The sequence below is a fragment of the Microcaecilia unicolor genome, chromosome 13 (assembly GCF_901765095.1).
Source record: "Microcaecilia unicolor chromosome 13, aMicUni1.1, whole genome shotgun sequence".
Classification (NCBI taxonomy): domain Eukaryota; kingdom Metazoa; phylum Chordata; class Amphibia; order Gymnophiona; family Siphonopidae; genus Microcaecilia; species Microcaecilia unicolor.
Window position 1 is genome coordinate 96,144,730 of NC_044043.1, and position 19,104 is coordinate 96,163,833.

A 19,104-nucleotide genomic window follows, 5' to 3' on the forward strand; every position below is an offset into this window, starting at 1 on the left:
CTCAAAGAAGCCAGCAGATCAATATAACATCAGAAAGATTTTATTGAAAATACCGCATGTAAACAAATTGCCCGACACAGGCCGTGTTTCGCCCACCAAGGGCTGCGTCAGGGGCTAATTTGAAACCTTCTGAAAGGAGCAACTCTAAAAACTACTACTACTATTTAGCATTTCTATAGCGCTACAAAGCGTACGCAGCGCTGCACAAACATAGAAGAAAGACAGTCCCTGCTCAAAGAGCTTACAATCTAATAGACAAAAAATAAAGTAATCAAATCAATTAATGTGAACGGGAAGGAAGGGAGGAGGGTAGGTGGAGGCGAGTGGTTACAAGTGGTTACGAGTCAAAAGCAATGTTAAAGAGGTGGGCTTTCAGTCTAGATTTAAAGGTGGCCAAGGATGGGGCAAGACGTAGGGGCTCAGGAAGTTTATTCCAGGCGTAGGGTACAGCGAGACAGAAGGCGCAAAGTCTACTACTATTGGAGATTCTAGATGGAATGTTGCTACTACTACTATTTAGCATTTCTATAGCGCTACAAGGCATACGCAGCGCTGCACAAACATAGAAGAAAGACAGTCCCTGCTCAAAGAGCTTACAATCTAATAGACAAAAAATAAGTAAAGTAAGCAAATCAAATCAATTAATGTGAACGGGAAGGAAGAGAGGAGGGTAGGTGGAGGCGAGTGGTTACGAGTCAAAAGCAATGTTAAAGAGGTGGGCTTTCAGTCTAGATTTAAAGGTGGCCAAGGATGGGGCAAGACGGAAAACTTGTGGTGTATAATAGATTGGAAAAAACCAGCGCATACAGCAGATGCCTAAAATGATGTGACTCTTAACACAACGCAAGCAGATGCACTGCTGTATGCGCTGGTTTTTTCCAATCTATTATACACCGTTTTTAGAGTTGCTCTTTTCAGAAGGTTTCAAATTAGCCCCTGACGCAGCCCTTGGTGGGCGAAACACGGCCTGTGTCGGGCAAATTTGTTTACATGCGGTATCTTCAATAAAATCTTTCTGATGTTATATTGATCTGCTGGCTTCTTTTTCCACATTGGATTTTGCAGATCGCTTGCCTTGTTGTTTTTTAAGTTAGGCTCAAAGAACCGTTTTGGGGGTTTGTAGAGAGACTGGGAGCTTTTGGGCCTTACAGCTGGCAAATCTCACTCATATCAAGACTATTAATTTGTACCTGAAGCAGGAGAATGTTCTCCCCCCCCCCCCCCCCCCCAAGATATTTCAGTAGCAATAACATTAGAGAACTGCACACAAGACTGCCCCCGTTAACTGTTAACTGAGCTATCAAGAGTGTCTTGGCAAAGAATCTACCAGGACTTTCACTTGCAGAGGATGAAAAGGCTGGACTGGACAGAATTAGTCCTATTACTGGTTCAAATGAAAGAGACAAAAGGCAAAATCTTCATCAAATGGGGGAATTTTAACAATACTGATACAGTAGAGGAACAGACATGGACCAGCTGGCACTAGCCTCTCTGCCCAGTGGTTCACATCTCTACTGCTCCAGCAAGGGATACTTCTCAGCTGTTAGCCAGACAGGCTTGTCACCTTTACCCAGGACTCCCTGGTCCTTTCCCACTGAAGAAGACAATCATACGTTCCTATATTAAAGAAATGGAATTTAAGAAATACATAGAAATACTTCATCAAGGCAACACTCCAACCGGGAAACCCAGGAGGACACATTCTGTTAGGCCTTTAGATTTTCTTGCAATTACCTTAGTGCAGTGATGGGCAACCTTTTGAGCTTGGTGTGTCAAAATTCGCCAAAAAAAATGAGCATAACTCGGGAGGTGTGTCACTTCGAGAAAAATCACTGCTACTAGGACCGCCCCCGGGCCCCCCCCCTACCCGAGATCGCTGCCCACCCGAGGTCGCTGGGCCCCCCCTCCACCCGCTACCGGGCCCAGAACTAACCTTAAAGCCTCCTTTCACGTCGCAGCAAGCAGCAGCAGGGCAGACCTCTCGTCCTTCCTTCTGTGCTCCGCCCTCGCGGACGTTACGTCAGGCGAGGGCGGGACACGGAAATAAGGAGTGGCGTGCCCTGCTGCTGCTTGCTGCGACGTGAAAAGAGGCTTTAAGGTTAGTTTCCGGGAGCGAGAAGGGAGGGCGGACCACACTGCGGCGCCGCCGCGTGTCAGTGCTGACACGCGTGTCATAGGTTCGCCATCAGGGGTCTAGTGGAATGATACATTGTAACTGCTTTATATTTTTGCCTTGCTGGGTGCTGTGTATGGGGCAAAGCATAAATACAGGAACACAGGAAATGACAGCAGATAAAGACCAGTACAGTGGCTCGACTTGTACCTGCCGCTCCGTGCGGGTTACGGCCCCTCTTCGCCTTGCTCAGGTAGTAAAGTTTTGTAAAGAATGGGCATATTACTGTTAGCCACAAGAAAAAGATATCATCCATAGCCAATCAGACATTGGGGGGGGGGGGGGGGGGGGACAGCAGGACTTTAAATTTAACATATTTATACCTACCCTTCAGAAAACTGCTGAAGACTTACCTCTTCAAACAAGCCTACCCAAATGACCAATCCTAAACCCGACCCAAATTCACACCACTAGCATCACCCACACTACAATTCTCTCCCCACACCTATTACTTTTGTCCAGTGGCGTTCCTAGGGGCGCTGACAGATCCGCCCCGCCCCCCGGGTGCAGTGCCCCCCCGGCGAAATAACCCCCCAGGTGCAGCGCGACCCTCCGGCGAAAGAACCCCCCCCCCCCCGGGTGCACGCCGCGGGGGGGGGGGGGGGGGGGTTCCGCGCGCCTGTCGGCTCTTCGTTTCCATGCTCCCTCTGCCCCGGAACAGGAAGTAACCTGTTCCGGGGCAGAGAGAAAATGAAAACGAAGAGCTGACAGGCGCGCGGCACCCCCCCCCCCCCCCCCCCAGCAGCGTGCACCCGGGGCGGACCGCCCCTACCTTGGTACGCCACTGCTTTTGTCCTACTCTATGTAACGTTGTCATCTATGCGATACTTTGTACCATACTTTGTAAGCCCGCACTGAACCTGCTATCGAGCGGGAAAGAGCGGGGTATAAATGCCACAAATAAATAAATAAATAAACAAACATTTATAGAAGAAAAATGATTGCAGAATTGTGAAATCTCAGTACTGCTTGCATTTCCAGTTCCAAATATCAGGTAACACAACTCTTATACGTGATAGGTCACAAAACGCATTTGCAAACTCTAATTTTAAAGCAACTGTTTCTGTGGAAACGTTCCTCCTCGGGCCTGTCGGTATAGTCAGCAGTGGATCAGTTTGTGAGAGGCCTGGGTGGAGACCACCTCCTTATGGAATTCCCTTTATCTTCAGAAAGGACTTCTGGCCCTCACCTCCCTTCTCCTTAGGAACGGATCCTACTGCAGTTCAAAACCAACAAGCAGGCCGATTACAGACTTAAGAACATAAAGCCCATCTTGATCCAGCGTGTCTCCTCTCTCATAACAGCGGGCAAGGATGCTCAAGGGAACAATTCAGGATACGAGGAACATACCGAGTTGTCTATCTCCAGTCAGACCCTTCCGGTTTCTTGCAGTCATGATTTACTTGTGCGATTCATCTTTCTAGATGTTAGTGGTGAAGATGACCTTCCATTTATTTTCATCTCTGGCAGTCTGTCAAGAGCTTGGGTTGGCAGCTCAGCCAACACATTTAGTTACTAATGTTATTCTTACATTTATGTCCATCTTCCCTTGTTCATTACTACAAGATTTTCTTCTCTAACGAGATTTTTCACCGTTTTTCTAGTGGGGGACAGTTTGTGAAATAAACTTCAATGTGAGAAAAAAAAAGATTAACCTCAGACAATGCATCAGACACCCTGTCAACCTCTACCCCCACCCCCTTCAAGTTGATTCTTCTCCCCCTATACTTTCGCTAGAGGACTGTTTTAGTCCAGCATCGCATGGCGCGCAGTAAATTGGGGGCTCCACCTGTCTTGGGAGAATGGAGTGGTATTTTGGGCAGCCCACAGCTCAAACTCAATGAGAGGTTAATGGTACAGGTATTAAACACAGACCCCCCTCTCGCCCCCCCCAGATATTTAGCGCTATTTAACTGGCCTGGTTAAATAGTGCTTAACTGGCTATCAACAAATACTCAGAGGGAGATGGCTGGTCATCTCCTGCTGAATGTTTCTGGTCAGTGCTTAGAGGCTAACCGGTTATATTCAGTGCACTGCCGGCTAAGTTTGGAGGCCAAACTGGGGCCGCTAAAATAGCAGGGCCTATCTTTGGCTGGTTCAAACGTAACCAGCCAGTGCAGAATATTGGCTTGGTCAGTTATGTTTGAACCGGCCACAAATAAATCGGATGATGTTCAATGCTGGTCACCGGAAACCTTGAATATCAGGTCTCTCACCTCTGTCCGCGGGCGTTAGCTGGACTGGTTCCTATGGTCTGAATATCAGCCTCGATAACTTTTATGGCGGTATTCCAGCAGCCAGAGTGAAGGAAAGGTGGAGATTGTGTATTGGGGAAAGAGTCAGAGGGCAACACACAGGGTTGACGGAGGCCACCACTGGCCCTCGGGCCTTGCAATGAAGAACACAGCTCTAATGTATCCTGAAAACTGACCTATTATTAAATTACTTTCGAGAACTTCTTGAATTCTTCTGTCTAAGATATTCTCAGCATCCTACTAATATTGCACTCCTCCGCTATATTTAGTCTACCTTGCAAAGCTTTCCTAACTCCACCTATACTGAATTAACCAAAAACTTTGCATTTCAGCACACGTATTTTAGTCACCGCATACAGTTCAAGCTTCTCCTACTAACCTACAAATGCACTCAATCTGCAGCCCCTCACTACCTCTCTACCCTCATCTCCCCTTACGCTCCTACCCATAACCTCCGCTCAAGACAAATCCCTCCTCTTAGTACCCTTCTCCACTACCGCCAACTCCAGACTCCGCCCTTTTTGCCTCGCCTCACCCTATGCTTGGAATAAACTTCCTGAGCCCCTACGCCAAGCCCCCTCCCTACCCATCTTCAAATCCTTGCTCAAAGCCCACCTCTTCAATGTCACTTTCGGCATCTAACCATTGTGCCTCTATCCAGGAAATCTAGACTGCCTCAATCTTGATAGACTGCACTTTTTGTCCTTTAGATTGTAAGCTCCTTTGAGCAGGGACTGTCCTTCTTTGTTAATTGTACAGTGCTGCAGAAATGTTAAATAGTAGTAGTAGTTATTAGATAAAGACTTAGATGGTTCAGCCAGTTTGCTCAGATGTTTAGACTCTATATGTTAGATCTTCTTGTAGGTTGGGTGGTTGCCCTCCATCGGTGATGCTGAATTGGGGGGGGGGGGGATCATTGTTACGCCCTATATTGAAGGATGTTAGGGAATCGGTGGGAACGGCCACAAATTACAGGCCAATCGCATCGATACCTTTGTTTCTGAAATTAATGGAAGCTTTGATCGCATCTCCATTGTCACACTTTCTGGAACAGAATGGAATTCTTCATTTTTCATAACTGGGGTTTCGATCAAATTTTAGTACCGAGACTGTAGTGGGTCCTCTATCGGATACAGTCACGCTGGGGTCAGTGAAGGGGGGAAAAGCACTGATCTTCCAATCTGATTGATTGCACACATTTGAATTGGTTGATTTTGATATCAATCAGGATTACAGGTGTAATTATATCCTGGCTCTGGGGTTTTTTTTCTCAGTAGGAAAGTATAGAGTTAGTATGTCTGCGGGACTTGTCAGGTTGTTGGAGCAATGTACGTGGGGTTCCACAAGGTTCTCTACTATCCCTCTTGTTATTTAATTTATACATACATTCTTTGGGTTTTGTATTGGAGAAATTACGGGTTGTATTTATTTATTTATTAATTATGCTGATGAAATAACTGTCCTTCTCCCAGTGCAGGTGGAGGTTTCACCTGAGTTGCCTATTTTGCATATGGTTTTTGGTGCTGTAGAACACTAGATGACAGTTCATAGATTAAAACTGAACACCGAAAAAACAAAGCTATTATTAATTACTGGTTCTGGGGGGGGGGGGGGGGGGGGGGGGAACAGAACCTAACATTGTGATTCATCGACATGTTTATTCTTTTTTCCTCCTCTGTGAGAGCTTTGGGAGTTTTTCCTGGACTCAACAGGCTCATTGGAGCTTCAAGTAAATAAGGTGGTTGAGAAAGCTTTTTTCCTTATGGGCAAATTACGTCGTATTCAAAAATATTTTAGAAAACATCAGTTTTGGTTGCTGGTTCAGGCTTTATTGCTTAGTTCTTTGGACTACTGCAACGTTGCCTATCTGAATTGTTCTCAGTTATTGTTGAGGACGTTACAGACGGTTCAGAACACAACACCGAGGCTGACCTCTCTGAAACAATCTGATCGGCTCTCGGCATATTATGCCAAAGTTCATTGGTTGCCAGTATGTTCTAGAATTTTTATTTCAATTTTCATGTATAAGATTTCTTATGGTCTGGCACCTTTTTTATTCAATGCAATGTTTTTGTTTCGTTGAACTTAGCATGGTCTACTCAATTTGTAAATTTGTCTTCTTTTCCAACTACGAAAGGGTAAAGCAAGGAACAAATGTACCGATTCTATATTTTCTTATCAGGCAGCTAAGGGGTCCTTTTACAAAGCCACGGTAAAATGTGGCCTGCGGTAGCATGGGTGCGTCTTTTGGGCACGTGCCGGGCCACTTTTTACTGTGGCTGGAGAAAAGGCCATTTCTTTTTAACGGGCTGGGAAATGGGAGCGCGCAAAAATTAAAACTAGCGAGCGCCTGTTTATGGACCGAGTCCTTACTGCCAGCCATCGATTTAGCAGTAAGGGCTCACGCGCTACCTGTGCGGTAACCATGCAGAGCGTGCCAACGTGATTGCGCTGCCGATTACCACAATGCCTCCCCCCCCCCCACGGGATTCAGCACATTCCACACTCAGAATTACCACCAGGTACACATGCCACCCTGGTGGTAGTGTCAATTTGGCGCATGCTACCCACTCGTTAGCCGTCCCGCGGCTTTGAAAAAGGGCCCCTAAGTTAGGTAAAGACATTTCTTCATTGATAACAGAAGCATCAGATTACGTAAGTTGTAGACGGTCGCTTAAAACAAACGGGTTTCAAAAATGCGATAGGAATTGATTGTATTAGTTTATCTCTGATTGTGTTTAAAATTGTAAGTCCTGGCTTGTCCGGCTTCTTTGCATAGAACCCACATCGAACTGCAAAATATTGAAGACTATAAAAATAAAGGCCCCCCCCCCCCCCCCCCCCGTTTACAAAGGCATTGAAGTACTTTGAATGGACTGTTTCAGCAATGTTGCCTGGCTTTGTAAACAGAGGGAAAAGTGTTGCGTTATGCAGGGGCGTAGCCAGACTTCGGTGGGAGGGGGTCCAGAGCCCGAGGTGAGGGGGCACATTTTAGCCCCCCCCCCACCACCAAGTTTGACCCCCCCCCCCCCCCCCCCCCCCCCGCCGATGACCCTCTCGACCCCCCCTCCTGCAGCCAACCCTCCCCCGCCAGCCAAGGTCCTCTCCTTCTGGCGCAAGGCTTCGTTCTGTTTCTGAGTCTGACGCTGGCCACCGTCGGCTCAGGGCGGCAAGTGGAGGACCGCATAGCGGAGGGCAGCATCCAGTGAACACCGTTCGATTTAAGATAAGTAAGATAAATCGGATAGTGTGTTCAAATCACGGTGTATTATGCACGGATAACAGTTTGTTTTTGTGTATCAAAAAAATAGAAAAATTTTGAAAAAATTACCACAGGCATTTAAAGTTTCTAGATCTGTGGAATCGGGGTTTTTGCCTATGATGAAGACAGAACAGTTTAGTCCATTTTAGCTCCGTCAGATCAAGTTTATGTCTGGGAGCTCTTTGAGGCTTTTCCCCTGAATAATGAGCCATTTTGGATTCTGTGGAATTTGTTGTTTCTCTTTGATTTACTACACTTAGTATGAGTTGGAGTCTGGGACAGACAGCAGAAAAAAAAATAGAGTCAGAATAGAAGGATTCAAGTAACAACTCAACAGCCCTGACTAGAACAACCTTTTGTCTGTCCTATGTTATCCGGATGGCAGACCCAATATGGAGTGGAGGAGTGGCCTAGTGGTTAGGGTGGTGGACTTTGGTCCTGGGGAACTGAGGAACTGAGTTCGATTCCCACTTCAGGCACAGGCAGCTCCTTGTGACTCTGGGCAAGTCAATTAACCCTCCATTGCCCCATGTAAGCCGCATTGAGCCTGCCATGAGTGGGAAAGCGCAGGGTACAAATGTAACAAAAATAAAATAGATACTATTGGAGATTCTACATGGAATGTTGCTATTCCACTAGCAACATTCCATGTAGAAGGCTGCGCAGGCTTCTGTTTCTGTGAGTCTGACGTCCTGCACATACGTGCAGGACGTCAGACTCACAGAAGCAGAAGCCTGTGCGGCCACATTGGTGATCTGCAAGGGCCGACTTCTACATGGAATGTTGCTAGTGGAATAGCAACATTCCATGTAGAATCTCAAATAGTAGCAACAGTGGAGGAGTGGCCTAGTGGTTAGGGTGGTGGACTTTGGTCCTGAGGAACTGAGTTCGATTCCCACTTCAGGCACAGGCAGCTCCTTGTGACTCTGGGCAAGTCAATTAACCCTCCATTGCCCCATGTAAGCCGCATTGAGCCTGCCATGAGTGGGAAAGCGCAGGGTACAAATGTAACAAAAATAAAATAGATACTATTGGAGATTCTACATGGAATGTTGCTATTCCACTAGCAACATTCCATGTAGAAGGCTGCGCAGGCTTCTGTTTCTGTGAGTCTGACGTCCTGCACATACGTGCAGGACGTCAGACTCACAGAAGCAGAAGCCTGTGCGGCCACATTGGTGATCTGCAAGGGCCGACTTCTACATGGAATGTTGCTAGTGGAATAGCAACATTCCATGTAGAATCTCAAATAGTAGCAACAGTGGAGGAGTGGCCTAGTGGTTAGGGTGGTGGACTTTGGTCCTGAGGAACTGAGTTCGATTCCCACTTCAGGCACAGGCAGCTCCTTGTGACTCTGGGCAACTCACTTAACCCTCCATTGCCCCATGTAAGCCGCATTGAGCCTGCCATGAGTGGGAAAGCGCGGGGTACAAATGTAACAAAAATAAAATAAATAAATATTGCCACTCTTCGAATACGTGGCGGAACTTCCCTGGCTCCGCTCATGCTCGGTCCCACTCCTGCCTCTGAAAATTCTGGTGAGCAGAGGCTGTTATCTGTGAAATCTGTATGTGCGTTGTCTTTTTGTACTGCTTTCCTATCACAAATGGATTTCAGAGTATGTTTTACTTACTGTTTTAATATTATTTTAATGTTATTTTATATGGTAAACCGTTCTGATTTACTTTTGTAATAAGTGATGGTCTAGTAAATGAATAAACGATAAACGATAATTGCTTTTGAATATTGGCCTGTATATACTTTTTCCCTGCCAGACGGCTTAACAATGAAAGTAGATATAAATTTGCTTTTCTTGGGTTTAAATTTTTTTTTTATTCAGTTTCGTTTATTGTACGATCAGTATTATGTGACTGTGATGTACTTCGCTTTGATCTTGTGTGTAGAAAGACAAATTTTTGAAAACTCACTGACTGCTGTGCGTAATATAAGGGGCAGAGAGGTCTCCCTGCGGAAGCGACAGATGTTTCCAGCCTCCTCAGGAAATGCTTTGAAGTTCAAGCAGCCCCTGACGGTTTCTGCTATTACTTGGTGAGATTCTATTTGGTAGGAAGTGACCCAGAGATTTCTCCCTCTTTCCTTCTCCAGGCTAGAAAGGAATTATTTTTACCTGTATGCCACAATTGGATTAATTATCACAAGGATTTCTTTTTTGCTTTGGCTGCCTCTACTTCACCACAAGAGAGGACAGTTTGACAAAGGATGGACGCTATCATAGGAGCCGGTTCTGTGGGGGCTTGAGCACCCCCCCCAATATTGAGAAGATTTTGTGTGTCCAAGAAGGGGTAATTTCCATTGGGCTTAGCACCCCCAATAATTTTGAAACGTTGGCTCTTAAGGACACTATCGCCTCAATCTCACTCACAATTTTGGGCCTGTACATCCCAGACACCTCTTTCAACCATTAATACATGCATGTTACATGTACCGAGAGGCAGTTCTGTGCAGACTCTCTTTACATAGTAACATAGTAGATGACAGCAGAGAAAGACCTTCACGGTCCATCCAGTCTGCCCAACAAGATAAACTCACATGTGCTACTTTTTGTGTATACCTGACCTTGATTTGCATCTGCCATTTTCAGGGCACAGACCATAGAAGTCTGCCCAGCACTAGCCCCGCCTCCCAACCACTAGCCTCACCTCCCACCATCGGCTCTGCCACCCAATCTCCACTAAGCTTCTGAGGATCTGAAAAATAATTTTTTTTTTTCTGGCCTGCATCAACTACGCACGCAAGTCATTACCACCTGGTTAACGCATGAGACCTTACCACTAAGTCGATGGCTAGCGGTAAGGTCTCAGACCCAAAATGGATGTATGCTGATTTTTATTTTGCCGCATGTCCATTTTTGGCAAAAATTTTTAAAAAGGCATTTTTTTGCAGGTGCGCTGAAAAAATGAATCTGCGTGCCACTAAAACACGCGCCAGCATGAGGGCAGTTTAGTAAAAGGACCCCATTAGTATCATTGTTTATTGGGTAGTAACGAAACACTGGAAGTGGAGTGGAGGAGTGGCCTAGTGGTTAGGGTGGTGGACTTTGGTCCTGGGGAACTGAGGAACTGAGTTCGATTCCCACTTCAGGCACAGGCAGCTCCTTGTGACTCTGGGCAAGTCACTTAACCCTCCATTGCCCCATGTAAGCCACATTGAGCCTGCCATGAGTGGGAAAGCGCAGGGTACAAATGTAACAAAAATAAAATAGACACTATTGGAGATTCTACATGGAATGTTGCTATTCCACTAGCAACATTCCATGTAGAAGGCTGCGCAGGCTTCTGTTTCTGTGAGTCTGACGTCCTGCACATACGTGCAGGACGTCAGACTCACAGAAGCAGAAGCCTGCGCGGCCACATTGGTGATCTGCAAGGGCCGACTTCTAGTGGAATAGCAACATTCCATGTAGAATCTCAAATAGTAGCAACAGTGGAGGAGTGGCCTAGTGGTTAGGGTGGTGGACTTTGGTCCTAGGGAACTGAGTTCGATTCCCACTTCAGGCACAGGCAGCTCCTTGTGACTCTGCGCAAGTCACATAACCCTCCATTGCCCCATGTAAGTTGCATTGAGCCTGCCATGAGTGGGAAAGTGCGGGGTACAAATGTAAAAAAAAAAAGATGTGGATTAGCTGCATCTCAGATCATGTGATCCTCAGTCTTGTAAAATGCCATTGGGAGGTTTCTACTCCATTATTCATTCCAGGACGGATAATCACAAAAATATAACTGTACTGTCCCTCCCTTTGTTCAGTGACCGACTCGTTTAACACAGTGAACAGATAAACAACTAGAATTTTATTCTACTATAATTCATACCATGCAAGTATGAGATTTGTTCTCCCTTCTGCTTAAATTAGCATTGTTTTGGCTTGAAGGCAGATTTGCACGTGGCTTTTGCATAGGTTGCCGAAAGTTGAGTTCACAATTTCGGGCACAAGCGCTAATTGGCCGTTGTCGGTAGTTGCGTGCGGATCTGCCCTATAACCTATCACTCACAACGCCAAAGGGGGCATTGCCAGGGGAGAGGCATGGGTGGCTCGGGGACATTCCCAGCATTTAGATTTGCAGTTATAGAACACTTGCATTTCTGCACCTAATTGACAATACTTGGGCGGGAAAGGAAGTCCCTCATGCCCAAAGTTAAACACGAAATTGCGTGCTAAGCTTGTATTTTGTAAACATGTATACCCTGGAGGAAAGGAGAAACAGGGGTGATATGGTACAGGCGTTCAAATATTTGAAAGGTATTAATCCGCAAACGAACCTTTTCCGTAGATGGGAAGGCGGTAGAACTAGAGGACATGAATTGAGGTTGAAGGGGGGCAGACTCAAGAAAAATGTCAGGAAGTATTTTTTCACAGAGAGAGTGGTGGATACTTAAAATGCCCTCCCGCAGGAGGTGGTGGGAGATGAAAAAGGTAACGGAGTTCAAAAATACGTGGGATAAACATAAAGGAATCTTTGGTGTGGGTCGCTTTGATAGTGTAACACCTATTCTTAATAAACTCCACTGGTTACCAGTATGTCGACGTATTAAATTTAAGATATGATGCTTAGTTTTCAAATCACTTTTTGGATTAAATGCAGAGGGGTCGGTGGATTAGTCGTCTATTCCCTCTTTGAGGAGAAACCTTTATTTCCACAGGATTTTAACAATAGGTTACCCTACAGTGAAATGTGTCAAGATTAAAATCGATTATGGAGAACTCTTTCCATTTTCAGGGGGGAACGTATCTGGAACACATTTCCTGTTAATATGAAAACTCTCTTATTTAGTTTTTAGGAAGATGTTAAAGACTTATTTATTTGATGATTAGCTATGAGTTTGTATTCATAGGCTGCATTATACTGGCTTTGAAACTTTTGTTATTCTCTCTATGTTGCACACTCTTTGCAAAAAGAACCCACAATTTAAAAAAAAAAAAAAACTTAAAAAAAGTACATGCTATTTCCAAAAGAACTCACGCTAATGACATTGCTCTCATAATGAAAAGATGCCCAAAACTTCTTGGACAAAATGAACATTCCCATAAATGACATGGGAAATGAGCAGAAATGGTTCTGGCCATACACCCCTGAGGAATATAGGAAAAGTAACAGTGAACAGCTCTAACGGACAACGCTCAGCATTACATGTAAACCAACAGAATGAACAAAAGGGTATTTTGGGGCCTGCCTAGTGGCAGAGCTGTGAACTGCCACATGGAGGTAACTGGTTTGATTCCCAAGATGGGTCTTTGTCACAGCCAGGGGGGCAGAACCATAGTCATCCTCATTAAAAAGTAACACCTAGGGCAGTGGGTCCCAAACCTGGTCCTAGAGGCAGCCCAGCAAGTCAGGTTTTCAGGATATCCACAATGACTATTCATGAGATTTGAAAAAGCCCCCAATCCAATATGCTCGCTGTGAGATGGAAGGCTCTGGGACCCTTCTTGCAGACGGCTTTTTCATCTTCACAGGCAGCTGCTTCGGCATGCCAAGCACCATACAGACCAAAGGGTTTGCATCTGTGAATATTGTGCCCGCGCCTTCAGGAGCTCCCATAACCTTGCTATGCATAGAATGATTCATACAGGCGAGAAACCTCTACAGTGCGAGATCTGTGGTTTCACCTGCCGTCAGAAGGCCTCTCTGAACTGCCATATGAACTGCCTCTGGTGACCACTACCACTCTTCAGGCCGCATACTGCTGTTTCTTCTGCTCTTCGTCTGCGCTTACTGGGTATTGCTACAGTTCCCAATTGTGGATCGCCTTGCCGAGAACTGTTCGTACCACTCTGGTCCATCTCAGCATCTGGATTACCACCGTCCATCTTGGTCTCTCTTCCCTTTCCCTTCTCCCCTATCTAATGTAATTGTAATTGATTCACCTGTGCATTGTAAGCCACTTTGAGTCTGCTTCATGTGGAAAAAAGTGGGGTATAAATGTTCATAAATAAATAAATACCGTATTTTTCGGACTATAAGACGCACTTTTTTCCCCCCAAATTTGGGAGGAAAATGGGGGGTGCGTCTTATAGTCCGAAGGTAGACTTCTCCCTACTCACGCGATCTTCCCTGGTGGTCTAGTGACGTCGGGGCAGGAAAGAGCCTCCTCTTTCCTGCCCAGCGCGCTGCTCTCCATCTTCCTGTATACAGCCTGACGGTCTCGGCGAGATTCAAAATGGCCGCCGAGACTTCAATTCTCGGTGGCCATTTTGAATCTCGCCGAGACCGTCAGGCTGCATACAGGAGGATGGAGAGCAGCGCGCTGGGCAGGAAAGAGGGGGCTCTTTCCTGCCCCGACGTCACTAGACCACCAGGGAAGATCGCGTGAGTAGGGAGAAGTGGTGACAGGGCCGGGGAGAGGGCGGCATTTGGACAAGACGCACCGGAGCACCTAGGTTTTAGAGTTGGGAAAAAGGAAAAAAAATTTGTTCCTATTTCCCTCCTCTAAAACCTAGGTGCGTCTTATGGTCCGGTGCGTCTTATAGTCCGAAAAATACGGTACATACAGTGGAGGAAGTGCATTGCCAATCTCTCTCATGACTATTCATTGTGGATCTCCTGAAAACCTGACTGGCTGGGCTGCCTCCAGGACCAGGTTTGGGAACCACAGACCTAGGGGTAGATTCAATAAATGACATGCAAAGTTAGGTGCTAGCATTCTGTAAACGCCACTCTGCATGCAATGACCTTTATAGAATACTAGTTTAGCATGTATTTCGCGCCTAACTTTGGCCGTGAGCATTTACGCCGGACACACGCCAACTAAGATGTTCTGTAACACCTGGCCTAAATTCTAGGAAGGCTCCCGACCAGCCCATGCCCCCTCGAGTTGTGTGCTATGAAATTTAGGTGTGCATTTTCTAGAACAGGACACAGGGCAGATCTGAATCTAATTCCTAATCACTGCCAATTAAGTGCTCAGAGTGATGCATTTGGGGTGCAGAAACCCAAAAGAGAGATACCGGATAGGAGGGGAGAGTTTAGTAAGCTCGACTCAGGAGAGAGACTTTGGGATGTTGATGTCCGAGGATCTGAAGGTGAAGAAACAATGTAACAAGGCGACGGTCGTGGCCAGAAGGATGCTGGGTTGCATATAGAGGGGTATAACTAGCAGAAGAAAGGAGGTGTTGATGCCCCTCTACAAGTCGTTGGTGAGGCCCCACTTGAAGTATTGTGTTCAGTTTTGGAGGCCGTATCTTGCTAAAGATGTAAAAAGACCGGAAGAGGTGCAAAGAAAAGCTACAAAAATGGTATGGGATTTGCGTTGCAAACCGTACGAGGAGACCTGAACATGTATACCTTGGAAGAAAGGAGAAACAGGGGTGACATGATACAGACGGACAAATATTGGAAAGGTATTAATCCGCAAATGAACCTTTCCGGAGACGGGAAGGTGGTAGAACTAGAGGACATGAATTGATGTTGAAGGGGGGCAGGAAATATTTTTTTCACGGAAAGGGTGGTGGATACATGGAATGCTCTCCTGCGGGAGGTGGTGGAGATGAAAACCGTAATGAAATTCAAACATGCGTGGGATAAGCACAAAGGAATCCTGTTTAGAAGGAATGGATCCACGGAATCTTAGCGGAGATTGGGTGGTGACGCCGGTAATTGGGAAACTAAATGAGTGCTGGGCAGACTTCTACAGTCTATGCCCTGATCGTTAACTGAATAGATATGGATGCGCTGGAGTGTAAATTTTAAGGGGCTTCAATATTAGCTTCAGAACTTTTAGTACAAGAACAGTGCTGGGCAGACTTCTACGGTCTGTGCCCTGAGAGAGGCAGGGACAAATCAAACTCTGGTATATATATAAAGTATTACATACCAAGTAAAAAGAGTTTATCTTGTTGGGCAGACTGGATGGACTGTTCAGGTCTTTATCTGCCGTCATTTACTATGTCACTTTAGCCAATGACTTTGCACTTGGATCTTTAATCTGTACCCAAAATTGAACCACCTATACAGAATCTGGGAGCTAGTGGCTAGATCTAGGCATGACTACAGGAGCCCCCCCCCCCCCCCTCCCAGTGGAGCCTCTGGCCCAGGATCACCCACTGCATTGTCCAGACTAGATACACTGAGGGCATAGAAAATAGAGGAAATATACCCAGGTAGACACAAGTGAAGAATCACGTGAATCCCAGCCCTGGTTCTTATGGAGGTGGCAGTCCAAACAAAACAAAAAAAAACCCAACAGGCATTACGCTGAGCTGATACAATTTAATCTGTGGCTTATATACTGCATCCATCCCAGCTGGAGGAGGAGGTTTACATCCAGTGCATATTTCCTAGTAACAAAAAAGGTGCCAGTACTCAAATGCTAGGCCACTCTTCAGGGGCGGGGTAATCACTGAGGGACCCATCCCACAATAGCCAGACCCCTTGCAACCAGTCACAGAACCTATGACAAGGCAGAATTGGTGTGTAGGACCTGAGCTCTTTCATTAAAACTTAGGGTCCATGGGTCAATTTTAGCAGACAATGGAAAAGGTGCCGGTACTCAAATGCTAGGCCGCCCTTCAGGGATGGGGTGATCACTGAGGGACCCACCCCACAACGACCAGGCCCTCTGCAACCAGTCACAGAACCTATGACAAGGCAGAATTGGTGTGTAGAGCCTGAGCTCTTTCATTAAAACTTGGGGTCCATGGGTCAATTTTAGCAGACAATGGAAAAGGTGCCAGTACTCAGTACCCCCTCAAAAAAAGCCCTGTTACATCATAAGAGCTGCACGAAGGCAAGAGAAATAGGAGGAACCAAAGTGATGCTACAGAAGAAGGGGAACAGAGATTTCAATTTGCGTGATTAAGATCTCCAGGAGGGAGACTGATTAGTGGAGGTGGAGCTCAAGAACAGAGAACCGGAGCCTGGCGAGGGCAGTTTCTGTTCATCAGATACTAATGGTGGAGAAATAGTGACCAACTCTGACCGGTCTCCAATTCACCAATGAGAAACCTCTACAGAGAGCATCTTTCTACAGGATTCTCAGCACCAAGGTTCCTCCGGGACCTTTCAACCCAGTCACACAAAATTTGGATCCCCCTGTGTAACAATGTAATTAACTACAAAAATGAAGGATCAGTGGACTTACCCCCCCCCCAAGCACATAGAAATCCACTATATATTATCTACTCTATATGGCTGGATATAAATAAATATTCTTTACTGTCTTGTTAAATATACACAGGGTAGGAAAAAGCCTCAGAATGGTAGACAATCCTTCTTGGGGGGGTTTTTTCCTGGGACAATTGAGATCCAGAAAAAAACCGAGAAGGGCTATTCACAATTCTGAGGCTTTTTCCTACTGTGTTGTATGTATATTTAACAAGACAGTAAAGAATATATATATTCAGTCATATAAAGCAGATAATATACATAGAGGCCATTTTCAGGACATAAGACTGTAGAAGCCTACCTGGCAATATCCTTACATTCCAACTACTGGACTCACCCTCAAAGTCCACTCCAGCCTGTCCTGATCTGATCTGCCATATATGGGACACAGACCGCAGAAGTCCGTCTAGCACTGACTTTAGTTCCTCACAGCCTGCAAATTTAGATATTCTTTTTATTAGAAATACCCTCCTAATGGAGAGAAGATACACCCTGCTTTACACATTTCCAAGTGGCAATCAAGACATGTGATCATTTAATACCTTCTCCAGAAGATACCAGACATCTGTCACAGCTCAAGCTGCCAAGCTTAAATAACTCCGAAGCTGTTTTACATGTCTGTACTAAGAAGGGACGATTGTGCACTGCACAGAGAAAATCGTGACAAGTTTATTTCTGCCCAAATTGCACTGTCCTAGTTTTCTGGCAGCCCTTTAATTATAGGATCTCAATAAGATTTCCACTTCCTGATGGAGGATTTTGAATTTATGTAAATTCTCTATGTACCAGACTAAGCGGTTCTCTTGGCTGTGCAGAGGAATCAGACAGGGATCAGCTTGATATCTCCACAGTGTAGACCGAGGCTTTCCAGCCCCACATTCAATCTGCAATTCCCTCTCCGTCATGTTTAAAGCGGGTTTTAATAAATGATGCAAAGATCCTTCTTCATCTCGATAGAATCCCCAGAGACAGAAAGAAACGCTCTAAAATTAACACAAATGGACAATTTACTAAGCTTTTATCCCCATACAGATAATGGGAAGAAAGAAACAATCTGGCCCCGTGTGTTTATGGGGTGGGAAAAAGGAGAGAGGAAAATAAGGGAGGATGTGGTGCAGTCTGCTTTCAATTAATTTGTATGACAGCTCCCCCCCCCCCCCCCAAAAAAAAAAAATCTCCGATTGCAAGACTTCTTGATTTAAGTTTGGTCCCACCATCACCCCTGGGCAGGGCTGTCTTTGGGGAAGGAGGGCTACTGTAGTAACTCTGACCACCTTTACATAATATTACCACCAAGTCCAGAGATTTACAAACACATAACTGATACAGCAGTTCCTGCTCTAGAGAGCTTACTGTCTGTTCAAGACAGCCCAGACAAGAAACACATAAGAAGCTTCGAGTTAAACAGTAAGGTGTTTGTCCTGCAGACAGGACCACTTACGCTGATTAATAAAGTAGCATGAAATCAGAGCTCTGCCTCAAAAATAAACAGGGGTCATGCATTTGATAAAGGAGTATAAATGGTGCAGGAAGGCTACTCAATGCAGCTTTGTGAAAGGACCCTAGTCAGAAAGGTGCATGAAAATGATCTCGGCTAGGAGTGAATAAGTGTATCATCCCATGGTGCGACCGCACCTCGAATACCGTGTGCAATTCCGGTCACCTCATCTCAAGAAAGATATTGCGGAACTAGAAAAGGTACAGAGAAAGACAACGAAAATGATAAAAGGGGATGAGATGATTTCTCTATGAGGAAAGACTAGGGCTAGGGCTCTTCAGCTTGGGGAGATATGATAGAGGTATATAAAATACTGAGTGGGGTGGAAAAGATAGATGTGAATCGCTTGTTTATGCCTTCCAAAAATACTAGGACTAGGGGGCACGCAATTAAGCTACTAAGCGGAGGAGTGGCCTAGTGGTTAGAATACCGGTCTTGCAATCCAGAGGTGGCCGCTTCAAATCCCACTGCTGCTCCTTGTGATCTTGGCCAAGTCACTTAACCCTCCATTGCCTCAGGTGCAAACTTAGATTGTGAGCCCTCCTGGGACACAGAAATATCCAGAGTACCTGAATGTAACTCACCTTGAGCTACTACTGAAAAAGATGAGCAAAATCTAAATAAATAAAGATTCTAGAATTCTAAAGAATAACAAGATTCCATGCAGAATTTCAAAGTGTAGCAACATTCCATGTAGAACTCCAAAGAGTAACAAGATTCTTTGGGGTGGAGGCCTAGTGGTTAGAGCACTGGTCTTGCAATCCAGAGGTGGCCGGTTCAAATCCCACTGCTGCTCC

General features: G+C 45.6%; 1 protein-coding gene across 1 annotated transcript in view; it reads right to left on the bottom strand.

The window, feature by feature from the left end:
* LOC115482471 (ephrin type-A receptor 8-like) overlaps window positions 1-19,104 on the bottom strand; it is a 194,631-nt gene that overhangs the window by 112,298 nt on the left and 63,229 nt on the right. The gene's annotated exons all lie outside the window — the stretch shown is intronic.